The 20,162-nt window shown below is 46.9% G+C and overlaps 1 protein-coding gene across 2 annotated transcripts in view; it reads right to left on the bottom strand.

Moving 5' to 3' along the window:
• The window catches only part of ZC3H12C (zinc finger CCCH-type containing 12C), a 297,586-nt gene that overhangs the window by 153,573 nt on the left and 123,851 nt on the right, over nucleotides 1–20,162 (bottom strand). Inside the window, exon 1 of one of the 2 annotated variants that reach the window (XM_063957018.1) lies at nucleotides 5,966–6,168. The exons of the other annotated variant lie outside the window; for it this stretch is intronic. The gene's annotated coding sequence lies outside the window, so the exon portion shown is untranslated. Of the gene's footprint in view, nucleotides 1–5,965; nucleotides 6,169–20,162 lie in introns of those variants that run through there. 2 annotated transcript variants of the gene reach the window in all.

Consider the following 20,162-nt stretch of genomic DNA (forward strand, 5'->3'; position numbering starts at 1 on the left):
AAATTGCGTGATCACAGAAAGAAGGGAAGCCCCCTGCTGGTCTATCCTGGCTATGACGCAGGAGGCCCGCCGACATCTTTTTCATCGCAGAGGCTGCATGTGAGGTCACGCAGCCAACCCAGATCATGGCCCCCCATTTATCTGCCCCCATCCACTCCACTGCTTCACTTCCACTCCTCCCCTGACATCCCAATGTCATTCACCTCTACCCTACCATGGGCCCAATCGTCTACCACTCTGCCCTTCTCCCTTCCTCCTCTCCCTACCTCATCTCATATCCCTCTGTACCACACTTTACTCCCTCCATGCTCAACTGCTGCAGTGTCCCTTCCTAGCCCAGGAGCCAGTACCCTCACTACATCCGCTGTATCCCTGTCTTCTACATCCATCTCACCTCATTGCTACAGCAATCCTGATAATCTCATTCACATCACTCCCTCAGACACTCTCCCTCTCTCCTGTGCCCTCTGGAATGCCAGGTCTGTCTGTAATAAACTGGTCCCCATCCATGACCTTTTCATATCAAATTCCTTGCATCTCCTAGCCATCCTAAACTGGATTAACCCCTCTGACACAGTTTCTCCCGCTGCTCTCTTTGTTGGGGTCTCACATTCTCACAAACACCCCGACCTGGGGGTCGCCATAGTGGTGGTGTTGGCATCCTACTACCCTCTAGCTACTCATACAAACTCATACCACTAGAACCATCCCTTACATTCTCTACATTTTAGGTCCATGCCATACGCCTCTTCCAATCTTTTCATCTTCGAGTAGCTGTCATTTACCGCCCCCCTGGCATGCCCTCCAAATTCCTTGGCAACTTTGCTTCCTTGCTTCCTCATTTCCTCTCTTCTGACATTCCCTCCACTATCCTAGGTGATTTCAACATCCCTATAGATAACCCTACAAAATCACCTGCCTCTAAACTCCTTAACCTCACCTCTGCTCTTGGTCTCTCCCAGTGGACCTCCACCCCCTCCCATGTGAGTGGAAGCTCACTGGATCTGGTCTTCACTCACCGCTGTGATCTTTCTGATTTCTCCAACTCCCTGTTCCCTCTCTCTGACCATCACCTGCTCTCTTTTAACCTATCTCTATCTGCTTCTCCATCTTTACCACCTAAGACTACCATCACAAAGCGTAACATTGAGTCTATTGACACCACTTCCCTATCTTCCCTGTTTGACTCGCTGCTCTCTCATTTTCTCTCTCTTTCCTGCCCTGAATAAGCTACTTCCCTATACAATGCATCCCTTACCTCTGCTCTTGACTCTGTCGCCCCACCAACCACTATTCAGCCTCGAAGATCGACACCTCAACCCTGGCACACCAAATGCTCCAGATATCTGCAAAAAAATGCTCAAGTACCGCTGAGCGACAGTGGAGGAAATCACGCTCTAAGGCAGACTTCCTCCACTACAAATTTATGCTCTCATCCTACTTTGCTGCCCTTCTAAACAATCTTACTTCAAAAACCTCATCTCATCCCAATCCTCAAACCCCCGGTGCCTCTTTGCCACTGTCAAGACACTTTGAAAAAGGACAAGGATCCGAAACGTGTTAGTGTGCTGTGGCCTCCAGACTAGAGACATCTCCATTGGCTGTCGGGATCGTGATTACAAGGTTTCATTGAGGAGATCACCACTGCATGAACTGTTGATCCCAGCATAAAAAGAAACCTTTATGTGAACATAGGGAATTATCAAAAGGTCAGTTCATTGTGTGTGATCATATACTGGCTATATATTCGGAGATAAAGGAGACTTTTTGGAAATGGTGGACAAAGATACCTTTCAATGCATATAGGGCACTCATTGAAGGTCAGTGCTTGATGGGTTATCTCTGCCCTTGATCCTCCACTTTGTACGAAGCAATAGGAGAGGAGGAGGAGTGTGTGACAAACCTATAAAGAAACCTTTTGGTGCATATAGGGCACTATTTTAAGGTCAGTGCCTAAAAAAGGTGCCTGCATCTCACCATATATTGGTGGGAAGGATTGTCCCCCCCTAACCTCACATTTTTTCCTCTCTTTGGGCATAACTTCTCTATTGGTGGAGTGAAGACACCCTAGGGTTGTGTGATCCTGAACTGACTTTGGATAGTCGCTACAAACAAGAGGAATAACAATTCATACTGACGGCGCTGTGGTTTTGTTTCTTTGTTGTTTTTTTCTCCTCTGCCCACCCCCGCCTCAACTCCCCTCTTCACTTTCTTCTCTTGACTTTGCCACCTACTTCACATCCAAAATTGACTCCATTCGTCAGGGCATAACATCCCACCAGAACCTGAGCAACCCCCCTCCTCCATTTCCTGATCCCCCCACTCCTCCCCTCGTAGCACCTCAAACATCTTTCTTCCCTGTATCTGGAGAGAAAGTCATGGTCCTCACCCTTCTCCACTTCCCCACTTGACCCTATTCCTTCTCGCCTTCTCCGATTCCTCTCTTCTTCTGCCTGTTCCTATCTTGCCCATCTACTCAATCTCTCACTCTCATCAGGCACTGTCCCTTCTGCCTTCAAGCATGCACTTGTCTCCCCCATTCTTAAAAAACCTACCCTTGATCCAACCAATCTCTCTACTCCCTTTTGCCTCCAAACTACTTGAGCATATGGTCTACAACCGCCTCAATTGTCTTTCTTTCTTCCCACTCACTGCTTGACCCTTTCCAGTCTGGTTTCCATCCTCAGCACTCCACTGAAACTGCCATCAGGAATGTCTGCAATGACCTCCTTGCTGCTAAATCCAGGGGCCACTACTCTCTGCTTATTCTCCTTGACCTCTCTGCTACTTTTTGACACTGTAGACCACCCTGCAAAACCTTTACTCACTTGGTTTGCGTAATACTGCTCCTTGCTGTCCTCCTACCTTTCTGACCATTCCTTCTGTCTCCTCTCATGACTACATCCCCCCCCCACTTCCTCTACCAGTAGGTATCCCTCAAGGTTCTGTTCTTGAGCCTCTCCTTTTCTCTCTCTACACATCCACATTAGGTGAGCTCATTAGCTCATTTGACTTAAAATATCATCTATGCTGACAATACTCAAATCTACCTTGTCCTCCCCTGACCTCTCCCCTGTTCTCCTCACTCGTATCTCCAACTGTCTCTCTGCTATCTCCTCCTGGATGTCCCAGTGCTTTCTTAAACTTAACATGTCTAAGACTGAGCTGATCATAACCTCACCTCCCACAATTTCATTATCCATTGATGGCACAACCATCTCCTCTAGCCCCCAAGTGCGATGTCTTGGAGTAATCCTTGACTCCTTCCTCTCCTTCAAACCACACAATCAGTACCTCTCACAAACCTGCCATTTCCATCTCAAAAACATCTCCAGGATCAGACCCTTTCTCACCCAGGAAACTACTAAGACCCTCATCCACTCACTAGTCATCTCCAGATTGGACTACTGCAATCTCCTCCTATCTGGCCTCCCTCAAAATGCCTCTCTCCACTCCAATCTATCCTCAATGCTGCTGCCCATTTCATCTTCCTCACCAAACATACTACATCCACATCCCCTCTCTTGCAGGACCTTCACTGGTTACCCTTCCCATTCAGAATCCAATTCAAGCTTCTCACACTCACCTACAAAGCCCTCACCCACTCTTCTCCCTCTTACATCTCTGACCTTATCTCTCTTTACATTCCCACCTGTCCTCTTTGCTCTGCTAATGCACGCCGTCTCTCCTGCCAACTGATTACCTCCTCCCACTCCTACCTACAAGATTTTGCACGTACTGCTCCCTATTTTTGGAATGCTCTACCTCTCTCCATCCGACTCTACACCACCTCTAAGAAACTTTAAACGGGCTCTCAAGACCCACTTCTTCACCAAACCCAGTCATATCATCCATACCAGCCTATGTTACACACTAATAAATACTAGGATGCTGACCTTCTGGCCATACTACCCACCTACCCCCTCCTTCCTAATTGGGTGATACACCATGTAGTACATTTATGAGGTGCACCAGAGAGTCTGAGAATGAGAGATAATGCCATGTTTATTCTCCTAAATGTAGTCCATAATTGGTGCAAAATGGATTTGTCCTTTGGCGCTCCTACCCACCATTATATTGTAAATTAATAAGGACATGCACAGTTTAAAAACCAAGCACTTCAATGACAGGGACTGCCACTTTTGTGGCTGAAGTACATGGTTTATTTGGGCTGACACAAACTAAGCTACCAAGGGGCTTAAGGCAGCTAACAGTGTTGTTACTCATTATCACATATGGAACATGTCAGACTCTTCATCACCCTCCTCACTGTTGTTAATATTATCACTATCCTACATAATAAAAGGCTAAACGCTGGTCCTGACCTCTATGGGGGGTTCAATTGTTTTGCTCACCTACGGCCACTGAATGGCGCCTGACGGAGCAATTCAAGTGTTGCTCTGTTCGGGTGCTGACATTACTGTAATGTTGTTCCGTCGCATTGACAGGTTTGTAACTATTTAAGCAGTATTAGCTCACCACCACTGGTATCCACTGTTACAGAGGACAATGATCTTTTTATCACAGGCAAGAACTGCAGCCACTGGTAGTTGACCTACTTTGACACAAATAACATCTTCATCATCAACATCCTCATTAGCATCAGATACACAAATATCTGCCTCATCCTGTTGAATCTGACAGTTTTGACAATGTACTCGTAGAGAAGCCTCCTTCCACCATTTCTACACCCGGGTTGGTATCGCGTGACCGACGTTCGGTCTAACATGGATGCCTTCAGACTTTCCTCAGGGATTTGTGAAATTTGTGATCAGCAGTTTGTTATTCAGCATTTTTTTTGCACTCATTTGCCTGGTGACACTTTTTTTTTTTTTTTACAAGTGAAATTTTTACAAGACTCAAAGATTCATGAAGCTGTGAAAAGGTTAGAGAAGTGAACCTGTGGAGAAGTTGCCCATGGCAACCAATCAGCTGCTCCGTACAATTGTAAAGTATGCAAATTATAAATGTTACTTCAATGCTGATTGGTTGCTAGGGGCAACTTCTCCACTGGCTCACTTCTCCACACTTTTCACTGCTTCATGAATAGACCCCAAAGCGAGAAGGTGTTCAATCATCATATGAGGTTACAGAAGAAGATGCCTGACTGTGCTCGGCACCAGTTTCCACAACAGGCATTATAGTGGACCACCACTTGCAAAGAAAGGACATGGGCTGAGCCTTTCATTGCCACTGTGTCTGGTATATGGCATGTTGGCAATTTTGCATTTTTCGTTATTATATTTTCCCTTTAATAATATAAAATATTGTTCAGATTTCAGGTGCCCTTTCTTAAACTTTGTGTCCCCTGGACCATCTGTAGTAGCTGTTGAAGTACTATCATGACTGGCAGCAGTGCAGCATTAGTATTGGGTTGTTATTCCTGCTCTTCTATGGACGGATCCATCTTGACTCGCAGCGCTCCTAGTAATGGCACCCTAAAGATGTCACATTTTAAAACAGTGCCTGAACACACACCCTGTGTGTAATGGTGCCTGAATCACGAGGTAGAGTATTTTATGCAATTCAAAACACATGAGATCCAACGCCAGGAAGATGACTTTTTGTCTCGCTTTTGGATTCGAGCCTGGTAGGAAGAGTCGGGACTTGGATCTACTCATAATGTGGAAGTTTGTAGGAAACCGAACCCGCTCATCTCTAGTAAATACTGGCTGCTTTTGCATATACTGTAGCCCCCAAACACTGCAATTTAGATTGGAGTTTGGACATGCTTCTCTCAAATCTAAATATGTCTGCACATTTTAAATCTAACCCACCTGTAGTGCAACATGGGTTTACCCAGGTGCACAGTTACAGTACTTGCTCTTCCTTATGTTATTCCCAAATCAGATCAGGCTCATAGGCCGCACTGCCCACAGTGAGCAGACTGTCATGCAACATTATGAGACACAAAGTACAAAGACCTGCAGCGCAACTTATATCTGTATGTGTGATTTGTACTCACCTACAGCGTTTGCTCAGCATCTGGCTTCAAAACATTAGGCAAACAGGAACATTCAGTGCAGAGCACTATAGGGCCTGCTGAAGCACAAGGCAGTAGCAAAGAGGATAGTGGTTAGGTCCAGTGGCGGCACCAGAGGAGGGGATGCAGCACAGTCAAATTTCAAATAGGGGAACCGCACCTACTGCCACCAACTGTCATCCCAAACTGACTCACTGGCAGTTGGTGTGGCTCCCCTATTTGAACTTTGGACTGCACTGCAGCCCTACTTCTGGAGCAGCCACTGGTTAGGTCACCTTCATTAGGTGGACCTTCTGAGGTGATGGACAGTCACAAAGGAGTCTCATAGGCAGCATGATAGGGGGAGATGTACTAAGCAGTGATAAAAATGGAAAAGTGAGCTAGTGAAGAAGTTGCCCATGGCAACCAATCAGCATTGACGTAACATTAATAATTTGCATACTATAAAAGTATACAGAGCAACTGGCTCACTTCACTATTATCACTGCTTAGTACATGTCCCCCAGAGTCACATACAATCTGCTCCCAGGGGCTATTTAGCTTACATTAATTATTATATAACATTATCAATCCACTGAATACACCTCTTACCTGTTTCTTATTTGCATAACTTCTAACGGCATTTGGCAGTGGTGCCAATGTGATGTGGGTACAGAGGAGACCGGCTTCCTAAGTATCCGAGCCTTATAGCAACGGCACAACCAATATTTACTGTAATTGCACCCCAAACTTTGCGATAGGGTCCAACACTGCTCCATGGACCACGTTCCTGATTAATTACTTTCAAGCTTTTCTTCTAAAATACTATGGGTCAGTCTCATTTATATGTTGAATGGGGTGGTCTTCAGTATGCCGAATGTCGGGATCCCGGCGCACAGTATACCGGTGCCGGGATCCCGACACCCGGCATACCGACCGCTATTCTCCCTCGTGGGGGTCCACGACCCCCCTGGAGGGAGAATAAATAGCGTGGCGCGCGTAGTGCCACCGTGCCCGCAGCGTGGCGAGCGTGTCGGTATACCGGTATGCTGGTCGCCGGGAGCCCGGCCGCCGGCATACCATACTACACCCGTTTAATGAGTAGGTGGCAACATCAGGACTGTGTTATTTCATATGACAATTGTCCTTTTATGCTTATATTCTATTGGTATTGGTTAGTCTGCATGAAGTGCACCTGTAGGGCCAAATAATGTCCCCACTGAAAATATAAAAAAGTGTGTGTGTGTGTGTGTGTGTGTGTGTGTGTGTGTGTGTGTGTGTGTGTGTGTGTGTGTGTGTTAATGTTTATTTGCATAGAATAGTTAATGCACATTTTGTAGTGCTTTTTTATTTGCATTTTGCAGTTATGTAATGTTGTATTGGTATTATATTATGTAAGTGTAGCTCATTTTTAGATTACAGATTGCTATATTAGTTCATTTTCATATTTGCTTATCAAATATTGTTCTATTGTCACGCAATGGGTATTTTGTTTTTACGGACACCAAGGTTTTACTAGGGATGTGCACCGGACATTTTTCGGGTTTTGTGTTTTGGTTTTGGGTTCGGTTCCGCGGCCGTGTTTTGGATTCGGACGCGTTTTGGCAAAACCTCACCGGAAATTTTTTGTCGGATTCGGGTGTGTTTTGGATTCGGGTGTTTTTTTTAAAAAAAACCCTAAAAAACAGCTTAAATCATAGAATTTGGGGGTCATTTTGATCCCATAGTATTATTAACCTCAATAACCATAATTTCCACTCATTTCCAGTCTATTCTGAACACCTCACAATATTATTTTTAGTCCTAAAATTTGCACCGAGGTCGCTGGATGGCTAAGCTAAGCGACACAAGTGGCCGACACAAACACCTGGCCCATCTAGGAGTGGCACTACAGTGTCAGGCAGGATGGCACTTCAAAAAAATAGTCCAAAAAACAGCACATGATGCAAAGAAAAAAAGAGGCACACCAAGGTCGCTGTGTGACTAAGCTAAGCGACACAAGTGGCCGACACAAACACCTGGCCCATCTAGGAGTGGCACTGCAGTGTCAGGCAGGACTGCACTTCAAAAAAATAGTCCACAAACAGCACATGATGCAAAGAAAAAAAGGGGCGCAATGAGGTAGCTGTGTGACTAAGCTAAGCGACCCAAGTGGCCGACACAAACACCTGGCCCATCTAGGAGTGGCACTGCATTGTCAGACAGGATGGCACTTCAAAAAAATTGTCCGCATACAGCACATGATGCAAAGAAAAATGAAAGAAAAAAAGAGGTGCAAGATGGAATTGTCCTTGGGCCCTCCCACCCACCCTTATGTTGTATAAACAGGACATGCACACTTTAACGAACCCATCATTTCAGCGACAGGGTCTGCCACACGACTGTGACTGAAATGACTGGTTGGTTTGGGCCCCCGCCAAAAAAAGAAGCAATCAATCTCTCCTTGCACAAACTGGCTCTACAGAGGCAAGATGTCCACCTCATCATCATCCTCCGATTACTCACCCCTTTCACTGTGTACATCCCCCTCCTCACAGATTATTAATTCGTCCCCACTGGAATCCACCATCTCAGGTCCCTGTGTACTTTCTGGAGGCAATTGCTGCTGGTGAATGTCTCCACGGAGGAATTGATTATAATTCATTTTGATGAACATCATCTTCTCCACATTTTCTGGAAGTAACCTCATACACCGATTGCTGACAAGGTGAGCGGCTGCACTAAACACTCTTTCGGAGTACACACTGGAGGGAGGGCAACTTAGGTAGAATAAAGCCAGTTTGTGCAAGGGCCTCCAAATTGCCTCTTTTTCCTGCCAGTATACGTACGGACTGTCTGACGTGCCTACTTGGATGCGGTCACTCATATAATCCTCCACCATTCTTTCAATGGTGAGAGAATCATATGCAGTGACAGTAGACGACATGTCAGTAATCGTTGGCAGGTCCTTCAGTCCGGACCAGATGTCAGCACTCGCTCCAGACTGCCCTGCATCACCGCCAGCGGGTGGGCTCGGAATTCTTAGCCTTTTCCTCGCACCCCCAGTTGCGGGAGAATGTGAAGGAGGAGATGTTGACGGGTCACGTTCCGCTTGACTTGACAATTTTCTCACCAGCAGGTCTTTGAACCTCTGCAGACTTGTGTCTGCCGGAAAGAGAGATACAACGTAGGTTTTAAATTTAGGATCGAGCGCGGTGGCCAAAATGTAGTGCTCTGATTTCAACAGATTGATCACCCGTGAATCCTGGTTAAGCGAATGAAGGGCTCCATCCACAAGTCCCACATGCCTAGCGGAATCGCTCTGTTTTAGCTCCTCCTTCAATGTCTCCAGCTTCTTCTGCAAAAGCCTGATGAGGGGAATGACCTGACTCAGGCTGGCAGTGTCTGAACTGACTTCACGTGTGGCAAGTTCAAAGGGTTGCAGAACCTTGCACAACGTTGAAATCATTCTCCACTGCGCCTGAGTCAGGTGCATTCCCTCTCCTTTGCCTATATCGTGGGCAGATGTATAGGCTTCAATGGCCTTTTGCTGCTCCTCCATCCTCTGAAGCATATAGAGGGTTGAATTCCACCTCGTTACCACCTCTTGCTTCAGATGATGGCAGGGTAGGTTCAGGAATGTTTGGTGGTGCTCCAGTCTTCGGCACGCGGTGGCTGAATGCCGAAAGTGGCCCGCAATTCTTCGGGCCACCGACAGCATCTCTTGCACGCCCCTGTCGTTTTTTAAATAATTCTGCACCACCAAATTCAATGTATGTGCAAAACATGGGACGTGCTGGAATTTGCCCAGATGTAATGCATGCACAATATTGGTGGCGTTGTCCGATGTCACAAATCCCCAGGAGAGTCCAATTGGGGTAAGCCATTCTGCGATGATGTTCCTCAGTTTCCGTAAGAGGTTGTCAGCTGTGTGCTTCTTCTGGAAAGCGGTGATACAAAGCGTAGCCTGCCTAAGAACGAGTTGGCGTTTGCGAGATGCTGCTACTGGTGCCGCCGCTGCTGTTCTTGCTGCGGGAGGCAATACATCTACCCAGTGGGCTGTCACAGTCATATAGTCCCAAGTCTGCCCTGCTCCACTTGTCCACATGTCCGTGGTTAAGTGGACATTGGGTACAACTGCATTTTTTAGGACACTGGTGACTCTTTTTCTGAGGTCTGTGTACATTTTCGGTATCGCCTGCCTAGAGAAATGGAACCTAGATGGTATTTGGTACCGGGGACACAGTACCTCAATCAAGTCTCTAGTTGCCTCTGAATTAACGGTGGATACCGGAACCACGTTTCTCACTGCCCAGGCTGCCAAGGCCTGAGGTATCCGCTTTGCAGCAGGATGACTGCTGTGATATTTCATCTTCCTCGCACAGGACTGTTGGACAGTCAATTGCTTACTGGAAGTAGTACAAGTGGTCTTCCGACTTCCCCTCTGGGATGACGATCGACTCCCAGCAGCAACAACAGCAGCGCCACCTACCCGTGGTTTTTTTTTTCTTTCTTCTTTATACATACTACTATAGTAGCTTACTGTAGCAGTCTGCGGTGCTGCTGAGCTGACAGTGTCCAGCAGGTCCGTCATCAGTCATTACATAATAAATATATATACCTGTCCGGCTGCAGTACTAGTGATATTATATATATATATATATTGATTTCATCTCATTATCATCCAGTCTATATTAGCAGCAGACACAGTACGGTAGTCCACGGCTGTAGCTACCTCTGTGTCGGCAGTCGCTCGTCCATCCATAATTGTATACCACCTACCCGTGGTTTTTTTTTTTCTTTCTTCTTTATACATACTACTATAGTAGCTTACTGTAGCAGTCTGCAGTGCTGCTGAGCTGACAGTGTCCAGCAGGTCCGTCATCAGTCATTACATAATAAATATATATACCTGTCCGGCTGCAGTACTAGTGATATTATATATATATATATTGATTTCATCTCATTATCATCCAGTCTATATTAGCAGCAGACACAGTACGGTAGTCCACGGCTGTAGCTACCTCTGTGTCGGCAGTCGCTCGTCCATCCATAATTGTATACCACCTACCCGTGGTTTTTTTTTTTCTTTCTTCTTTATACATACTACTTTAGTAGCTTACTGTAGCAGTCCGCGGTGCTGCTGAGCTGACAGTGTCCAGCAGGTCCGTCATCAGTCATTACATAATAAATATATATACCTGTCCGGCTGCAGTACTAGTGATATTATATATATATATATATTGATTTCATCTCATTATCATCCAGTCTATATTAGCAGCAGACACAGTACGGTAGTCCACGGCTGTAGCTACCTCTGTGTCGACAGTCGCTCGTCCATCCATAATTGTATACCACCTCCCCGTGTTTTTTTTTTTTTCTTTCTTCTTTATACATACTACTATAGTAGCTTACTGTAGCAGTCTGCCGTGCTGCTGAGCTGACAGTGTCCAGCAGGTCCGTCATGAGTCATTACATAATAAATATATATACCTGTCCGGCTGCAGTACTAGTGTGATATAATATATATTGATTTCATCTCATTATCATCCAGTCTATATTAGCAGCAGACACAGTACGGTAGTCCACGGCTGTAGCTACCTCTGTGTCTTTTAGTTGTGCCTATTAAAATATGGAGAACAAAAATGTTGAGGTTCCAAAATTAGGGAAAGATCAAGATCCACTTCCACCTCGTGCTGAAGCTGCTGCCACTAGTCATGGCCGAGACGATGAAATGCCAGCAACGTCGTCTGCCAAGGCCGATGCCCAATGTCATAGTACAGAGCATGTAAAATCCAAAACACCAAATATCAGTAAAAAAAGGACTCCAAAATCTAAAATAAAATTGTCGGAGGAGAAGCGTAAACTTGCCAATATGCCATTTACCACACGGAGTGGCAAGGAACGGCTGAGGCCCTGGCCTATGTTCATGGCTAGTGGTTCAGCTTCACATGAGGATGGAAGCACTCAGCCTCTCGCTAGAAAACTGAAAAGACTCAAGCTGGCAAAAGCACCGCAAAGAACTGTGCGTTCTTCGAAATCCCAAATCCACAAGGAGAGTCCAATTGTGTCGGTTGCGATGCCTGACCTTCCCAACACTGGACGTGAAGAGCATGCGCCTTCCACCATTTGCACGCCCCCTGCAAGTGCTGGAAGGAGCACCCGCAGTCCAGTTCCTGATAGTCAGATTGAAGATGTCAGTGTTGAAGTACACCAGGATGAGGAGGATATGGGTGTTGCTGGCGCTGGGGAGGAAATTGACAAGGAGGATTCTGATGGTGAGGTGGTTTGTTTAAGTCAGGCACCCGGGGAGACACCTGTTGTCCGTGGGAGGAATAGGGCCGTTGACATGCCTGGTGAAAATACCAAAAAAAATCAGCTCTTCGGTGTGGAAGTATTTCACCAGAAATGCGGACAACATTTGTCAAGCCGTGTGTTGCCTTTGTCAAGCTGTAATAAGTAGGGGTAAGGATGTTAACCACCTCGGAACATCCTCCCTTATACGTCACCTGCAGCGCATTCATAATAAGTCAGTGACAAGTTCAAAAACTTTGGGCGACAGCGGAAGCAGTCCACTGACCAGTAAATCCCTTCCTCTTGTAACCAAGCTCACGCAAACCACCCCACCAACTCCCTCAGTGTCAATTTCCTCCTTCCCCAGGAATGCCAATAGTCCTGCAGGCCATGTCACTGGCAATTCTGACGAGTCCTCTCCTGCCTGGGATTCCTCCGATGCATCCTTGCGTGTAACGCCTACTGCTGCTGGCGCTGCTGTTGTTGCTGCTGGGAGTCGATGGTTATCCCAGAGGGGAAGTCGTAAGCCCACTTTTACTACTTCCACCAAGCAATTGACTGTCCAACAGTCCTTTGCGAGGAAGATGAAATATCACAGCAGTCATCCTGTTGCAAAGCGGATAACTGAGGCCTTGACAACTATGTTGGTGTTAGACGTGCGTCCGGTATCCGCCGTTAGTTCACAGGGAACTAGACAATTTCTTGAGGTAGTGTGCCCCCGTTACCAAATACCATCTAGGTTCCACTTCTCTAGGCAGGCGATACCGAGAATGTACACGGACGTCAGAAAAAGACTCACCAGTGTCCTAAAAAATGCAGTTGTACCCAATGTCCACTTAACCACGGACATGTGGACAAGTGGAGCAGGGCAGGGTCAGGACTATATGACTGTGACAGCCCACTGGGTAGATGTATGGACTCCCGCCGCAAGAACAGCAGCGGCGGCACCAGTAGCAGCATCTCGCAAACGCCAACTCTTTCCTAGGCAGGCTACGCTTTGTATCACCGGTTTCCAGAATACGCACACAGCTGAAAACCTCTTACGGCAACTGAGGAAGATCATCGCGGAATGGCTTACCCCAATTGGACTCTCCTGTGGATTTGTGGCATCGGACAACGCCAGCAATATTGTGTGTGCATTAAATATGGGCAAATTCCAGCACGTCCCATGTTTTGCACATACCTTGAATTTGGTGGTGCAGAATTTTTAAAAAAACGACAGGGGCGTGCAAGAGATGCTGTCGGTGGCCAGAAGAATTGCGGGACACTTTCGGCGTACAGGCACCACGTACAGAAGACTGGAGCACCACCAAAAACGCCTGAACCTGCCCTGCCATCATCTGAAGCAAGAAGTGGTAACGAGGTGGAATTCAACCCTCTATATGCTTCAGAGGTTGGAGGAGCAGCAAAAGGCCATTCAAGCCTATACAATTGAGCACGATATAGGAGGTGGAATGTACCTGTCTCAAGCGCAGTGGAGAATGACTTCAACGTTGTGCAAGGTTCTGCAACCTTTTGAACTTGCCACACGTGAAGTCAGTTCAGACACTGCCAGCCTGAGTCAGGTCATTCCCCTCATCAGGCTTTTGCAGAAGAAGCTGGAGGCATTGAAGGAGGAGCTAAAAGGGAGCGATTCCGCTAGGCATGTGGGACTTGTGGATGGAGCCCTTAATTCGCTTAACAAGGATTCACGGGTGGTCAATCTGTTGAAATCAGAGCACTACATTTTGGCCACCGTGCTCGATCCTAGATTTAAAACCTACCTTGGATCTCTCTTTCCGGCAGACACAAGTCTGCTGGGGTTCAAAGACCTGCTGGTGAGAAAATTGTCAAGTCAAGCGGAACGCGACCTGTCAACATCTCCTCCTTCACATTCTCCCGCAACTGGGGGTGCGAGGAAAAGGCTCAGAATTCCGAGCCCACCCGCTGGCGGTGATGCAGGGCAGTCTGGAGCGACTGCTGATGCTGACATCTGGTCCGGACTGAAGGACCTGACAACGATTACGGACATGTCGTCTACTGTCACTGCATATGATTCTCTCACCATTGAAAGAATGGTGGAGGATTATATGAGTGACCGCATCCAAGTAGGCACGTCAGACAGTCCGTACTTATACTGGCAGGAAAAAGAGGCAATTTGGAGGCCCTTGCACAAACTGGCTTTATTCTACCTAAGTTGCCCTCCCACAAGTGTGTACTCCGAAAGAGTGTTTAGTGCCGCCGCTCACCTTGTCAGCAATCGGCGTACGAGGTTACTTCCAGAAAATGTGGAGAAGATGATGTTCATTAAAATGAATTATAATCAATTCCTCCGTGGAGACATTGACCAGCAGCAATTGCCTCCACAAAGTACACAGGGAGCTGAGATGGTGGATTCCAGTGGGGACGAATTGATAATCTGTGAGGAGCGGGATGTACACGGTGATATATCGGAGGATGATGATGAGGTGGACATCTTGCCTCTGTAGAGCCAGTTTGTGCAAGGAGAGATTAATTGCTTCTTTTTCGGTGGGGGTCCAAACCAACCCGTCATTTCAGTCACAGTCGTGTGGCAGACCCTGTCACTGAAATGATGGGTTGGTTAAAGTGTGCATGTCCTGTTTATACAACATAAGGGTGGGTGGGAGGGCCCAAGGACAATTCCATCTTGCACCTCTTTTTTCTTTTTTTCTTCTTTGCGTCATGTGCTGTTTGGGGAGTGTTTTTTGGAAGGGCCATCCTGCGTGACACTGCAGTGCCACTCCTAGATGGGCCAGGTGTTTGTGTCGGCCACTAGGGTCGCTTAGCTTACTCACACAGCTACCTCATTGCGCCTCTTTTTTTCTTCTTTGCGTCATGTGCTGTTTGGGGAGTGTTTTTTGGAAGGGCCATCCTGCATGACACTGCAGTGCCACTCCTAGATGGGCCAGGTGTTTGTGTCGGCCACTAGGGTCGCTTAGCTTACTCACACAGCTACCTCATTGCGCCTCTTTTTTTCTTTGCGTCATGTGCTATTTGGGGAGTGTTTTTTGGAAGGGCCATCCTGCGTGACACTGCAGTGCCACTCCTAGATGGGCCAGGTGTTTGTGTCGGCCACTAGGGTCGCTTAGCTTAGTCATCCAGCGACCTCGGTGCAAATTTTAGGACTAAAAATAATATTGTGAGGTGTGAGGTATTCAGAATAGACTGAAGATGAGTGAAAATTATGGTTTTTGAGGTTAATAATACTTTGGGATCAAAATGACCCCCAAATTCTATGATTTAAGCTGTTTTTTAGGGTTTTTTGAAAAAAACACCCGAATCCAAAACACACCCGAATCCGACAAAAAAAATTCGGTGAGGTTTTGCCAAAACGCGGTCGAACCCAAAACACGGCCGCAGAACCGAACCCAAAACCAAAACCCGAAAAATTTCAAGTGCACATCCCTAATTAAAACATTTCGGATTTGGCCGCAAATTTGACAAAACACATGGATCCGCGGCTAATACGCCGATCCACGTGTTTTCCGACAAATTGGAAAAACAACAGCCCCATTGAATAGGTCGAATCATGATTCGACCTAAAAAAAAAAGACGGAAACTGCCATCTCTCCGACTAGATGGCAGTTCCGACTTCAATTGAATAGACCCCCTATGCATACAATCATTGATGGGATGTATCGCATTCAAAATGCGATGTGTGATGCAACCCACCCATTGGGGCTGAAGTATTAAGCATGAAAAGGCATAAAGAAGTGATAAAGCGGTGATAAGTGCAAGGTGATAATAACACACCAGCCAGTCAGCTCCTGTCAATTTACATATTGGAGCTTATTGGCTGGTGCGTTATCACCTTGCACTTATCACTTCTTTATGACTCCTCCAGACTTAATAGATCTGCCCCAGTATGAGTTATGTGAGAGGGTTAGTGTGCCTCAGCCGGGGCATAGCCAGAACCTTGTTGGCCCCATAGCAAAATTTTGATGGGGCCCCTGTCCCAATGCTTCTAGAGAGACACTTCTCTGCAGCAGTTGTTAATTTTATGCCCCATAATAGTGTCCTACAGTAGTTCATTTTCTAATCCATAGTAGTGCCTTAGTTAATGTATTTCCCACACATATTGGGGGTCATTCCGAGTTGTTCGCTCGTTGCCGATTTTCGCAACGGAGTGATTAAGGCAAAAATGCGCATGCGCATGGTACGCAGTGCGCATGCACTAAGTATTTTAGCACAAAACTTAGTAGATTTACTCACGTCTGAACGAAGAATTTTCATCGTTGAAGTGATCGGAGTGTGATTGACAGGAAGTGGGTGTTTCTGGGCGGAAACTGACCGTTTTCTGGGAGTGTGCGGAAAAACGCAGGCGTGCCAGGATAAAACGCGGGTCTGGAGAAACGGGGAGTGGCTGGCCAAACGCAGGGCGTGTTTGTGACGTCAAACCAGGAATGAAACGGGCTGAGCTGATCGCAGTGTAGGAGTAAGTCTCGAGCTACTCAGAAACTGCTAAGAAATTTCTATTCGCAATTCTGCTAATCTTTTGTTCGCAATTCTGCTAAGCTAAGATATACTCCCAGAGGGCGGCGGCCTAGCGTGTGCAATGCTGCTAAAATCTGCTAGCGAGCGAACAACTCGGAATGACCCCCATTATGTCATATTGTAGTGCTGCCAATTCACATTATGCCACACAGCACCCCCAATTCACACGACATACTAAGTCCGCAGTTCATATTATGCCACAGTACAGTGTACCCACTTCCTATTATGCTACACTATAGCGCTTCTACTTCATATTGTGCCTCATTACAGTGACCCAGTTAATATTATATAACATTAAAATGCCCTCCAGTTCATTTTATACCACATTACAATGAGCATGTCCAGGGGCATACCTAGATATATTGCAGGCCCCAAGGCAAAAAGTTGTAAGTCCCTCTATGTACCATCCAGCAGACCCTCAAACATGACCCGCCCCACTAGGTACAAAATACTCTGTTCCTGGACTTCCCTCTTAATTTATGATTTCCATCACCTGTGTTGAACTAGTTACACGATAAGAAAGCTGTTTCTTCACAGGTGATGGCAATTATGACTTAAGAGGGAAGTCCAGAAACAGAGCATTTTGTACCTAGTGGGGCGGGTCATGTTGGAGGGGATGCATCCAGTGGTGATGTAACTGTGACAGGGAAGGTGGGTTCAGCTCAGGTCCCCATAGCAGCTGCACTGCCTGCACCCATGGTAGCTACACCCTTGTGCCTCAGTATGTGTTATCTATAACACCTCTATTTGCCATACCCATCAACTGTTCCAATTTTCAGGGACAGAAAGGAGCAAGTTAATCCTGTAAATGGGTGTGGTTTGGGTGTTAATGGGAGGGACTTGGCCTAACTCTTGCTGTTTTTCCTATGAGGAGTTTATGACCAGCAATAGGCAACACTTCTGCTGTTCCTCCTTGTTATATCCTGCACCAGTTTCTGCTCCTCTATCTCTGAGCCTGCATAGTAACTAAGAGGCTATTTCTAAACAGGAAAATTTCTGGACCAGCAATAAAGCCAAGGTTGCAGTAGACTGCTCTAAATAGCAGCAATGTAAATAATTCAAAACAAGTTCTAAGCACAATAAAGCTACAGAAACTGTACAAAATAATCCATATGGCCTCAGCCATCAACATATTTTTGCTTTAAAAGCCACAAGCATGAAAGTATGTAAAAGATATGTCAAACACAAACATTTCACATGCATGTGTTACTAGTGTTTCTCTAACGTCCTAGTGGATGCTGGGAACTCCGTAAGGACCATGGGGAATAGCGGGCTCCGAAGGAGGCTGGGCACTCTAGAAAGATTTAGGACTACCTGGTGTGCACTGGCTCCTCCCACTATGCCCCTCCTCCAAGCCTCAGTTAGATTTCGTGCCCGGCCGAGGTTGGATGCACACTAGGGGCTCTCCTGAGCCCTTAGAAAGAAAGTATAATTTTAGGTTTTTTATTTTCAGTGAGACCTGCTGGCAACAGGCTCACTGCAGCGAGGGACTAAGGGGAGAAGAAGCGAACTCGCCTGCTTGCAGCCGGATTGGGCTTCTTAGGCTACTGGACACCATTAGCTCCAGAGGGATCGACCGCAGGCCCAGTCCTTGGTGTTCGGTCCCGGAGCCGCGCCGCCGTCCCCCTTACAGAGCCAGAAGCAAGAAGAGGTCAGTCTTCACCAAGGTAGCGCACAGCACTGCAGCTGTGCGCCATTGCTCCTCATACACACTTCACACTCCGGTCACTGAGGGTGCAGGGCGCTTGGGGGGGGGGCGCCCTGAGCTGCAATAAAAACACCTTGGCTGGCAAAAATACCACAATATATAGCCCTAGAGGCTATATATGTGGTAAATTCCCCTGCCAGAATCCAGAAAAAAGCGGGAGAATAGGCAGCGGAAAAGGGGCGGAGCTATCTCCCTCAGACACACTGGCGCCATTTCTCCTTCACAGATCCGCTGGAAGGAAGCTCCCTGGCTCTCCCCTGCAGTCTACACTTCAGAACAGGGTAAAAACAGAGAGGGGGGGGCACTAAATTTGGGCGCAATACATATATAATATAAAAAGCAGCTATAGGGGACATAACTTAGTTAGTCCCTGCATTATATAGCGCTCTGGTGTGTGCTGGCATACTCTCACTCTGTCCCCCCAAAGGGCTTTTGTGGGTCCTGTCCTCATTCGGAGCATTCCTTGTGTGTGTGCGGTGTGTCGGTACGGCTGTGTCGACATGTTTGATGAGGATAATGATGTGGAGGCGGAGCAGATGCCTTTAGAAGGGATGTCACCCCCTGCGGGGCAGACACCTGAGTGGATGGGCTTATGGAAAGTAATGAGTGCACGTATAGACTCCTTATATAAGAAAATCGACGACATGCCAAATGTGGGACAGCCGACTTCTCAGCTCGTGCCTGCCCAGGCGTCGCATGGGTCGTCAGGGGCTCTAAAACGCCCGCTACCTCAAGCAGACCCAGATGTCGACACGGATACTGACACCAGTGTCGACGACGATGAGTCAAACCTGATGCCCACTAAGGCCATTCACTGTATGATTGAGGCAATGAAAGAGGTGTTAAACATTTCTGATATAACTACTGGTACCACTAAAAAGGGTATTATGTTTGGAGAGAAAAAACTACCCGTAGTTTTTCCCCCATCAGATGAATTAAATGAAGTGTGTGAAGAAGCGTGGGCTTTCCCTGATAAAAAATTGGTAATTCCTAAGAAGGTACTAATGGCGTTCCCTTTCCCGCCAGAGGATAGGTCACGTTGGGAAACACCCCCTAGAGTGGATAAAGCGCTCACAAGTTTGTCTAAAAAGGTGGCACTACCGTCTCCGGATACGGCCGCCCTCAAGGAACCTGCTGATAGAAAGCAGGAGGCGATCCTGAAGTCTGTATATACACACACAGGCATTATACTTAGGCCAGCTATTGCGTCAGCTTGGATGTGCAGTGCTGCCGCTGCGTGGTCAGATAAACTGTCAGAAAATATTGACACATTAGACAGAGACACGATCCTGTTAACCATAGACCATATAAAAGACTCAGTCTTATATATGAGAGATGCACAAAGGGAAATCTGCCGATTGGCATCTAAAGTAAGTGCATTGTCCATTTCTGCTAGGAGAGGCTTATGGACTCGCCAGTGGACAGGAGATGCAGATTCAAAAAAGCACATGGAAGTGTTACCATATAAGGGTGAGGAATTATTTGGGGATGGTCTCTCGGACCTAGTTTCCACAGCAACGTCTGGGAAGTCAGCATTTTTACCCCATGTCCCCTCACAGCCTAAGAAGGCGCCGTTTTATCAGGTTCAGTCCTTTCGGACCCAGAAAAACAGGCGTGGAAAAGGCGGGTCCTTTCTGTCTAGAGGCAGAGGTAGGGGAAAAAGACTGCAACAAACAGCAGGTTCCCAGGAGCAAAAGTCCTCCCCCGCTTCTTCTTCCAAGTCCG

Source organism: Pseudophryne corroboree, chromosome 2 (genome assembly GCF_028390025.1).
Source record: "Pseudophryne corroboree isolate aPseCor3 chromosome 2, aPseCor3.hap2, whole genome shotgun sequence".
In the NCBI taxonomy this organism is placed as follows: Eukaryota; Metazoa; Chordata; class Amphibia; order Anura; family Myobatrachidae; genus Pseudophryne; species Pseudophryne corroboree.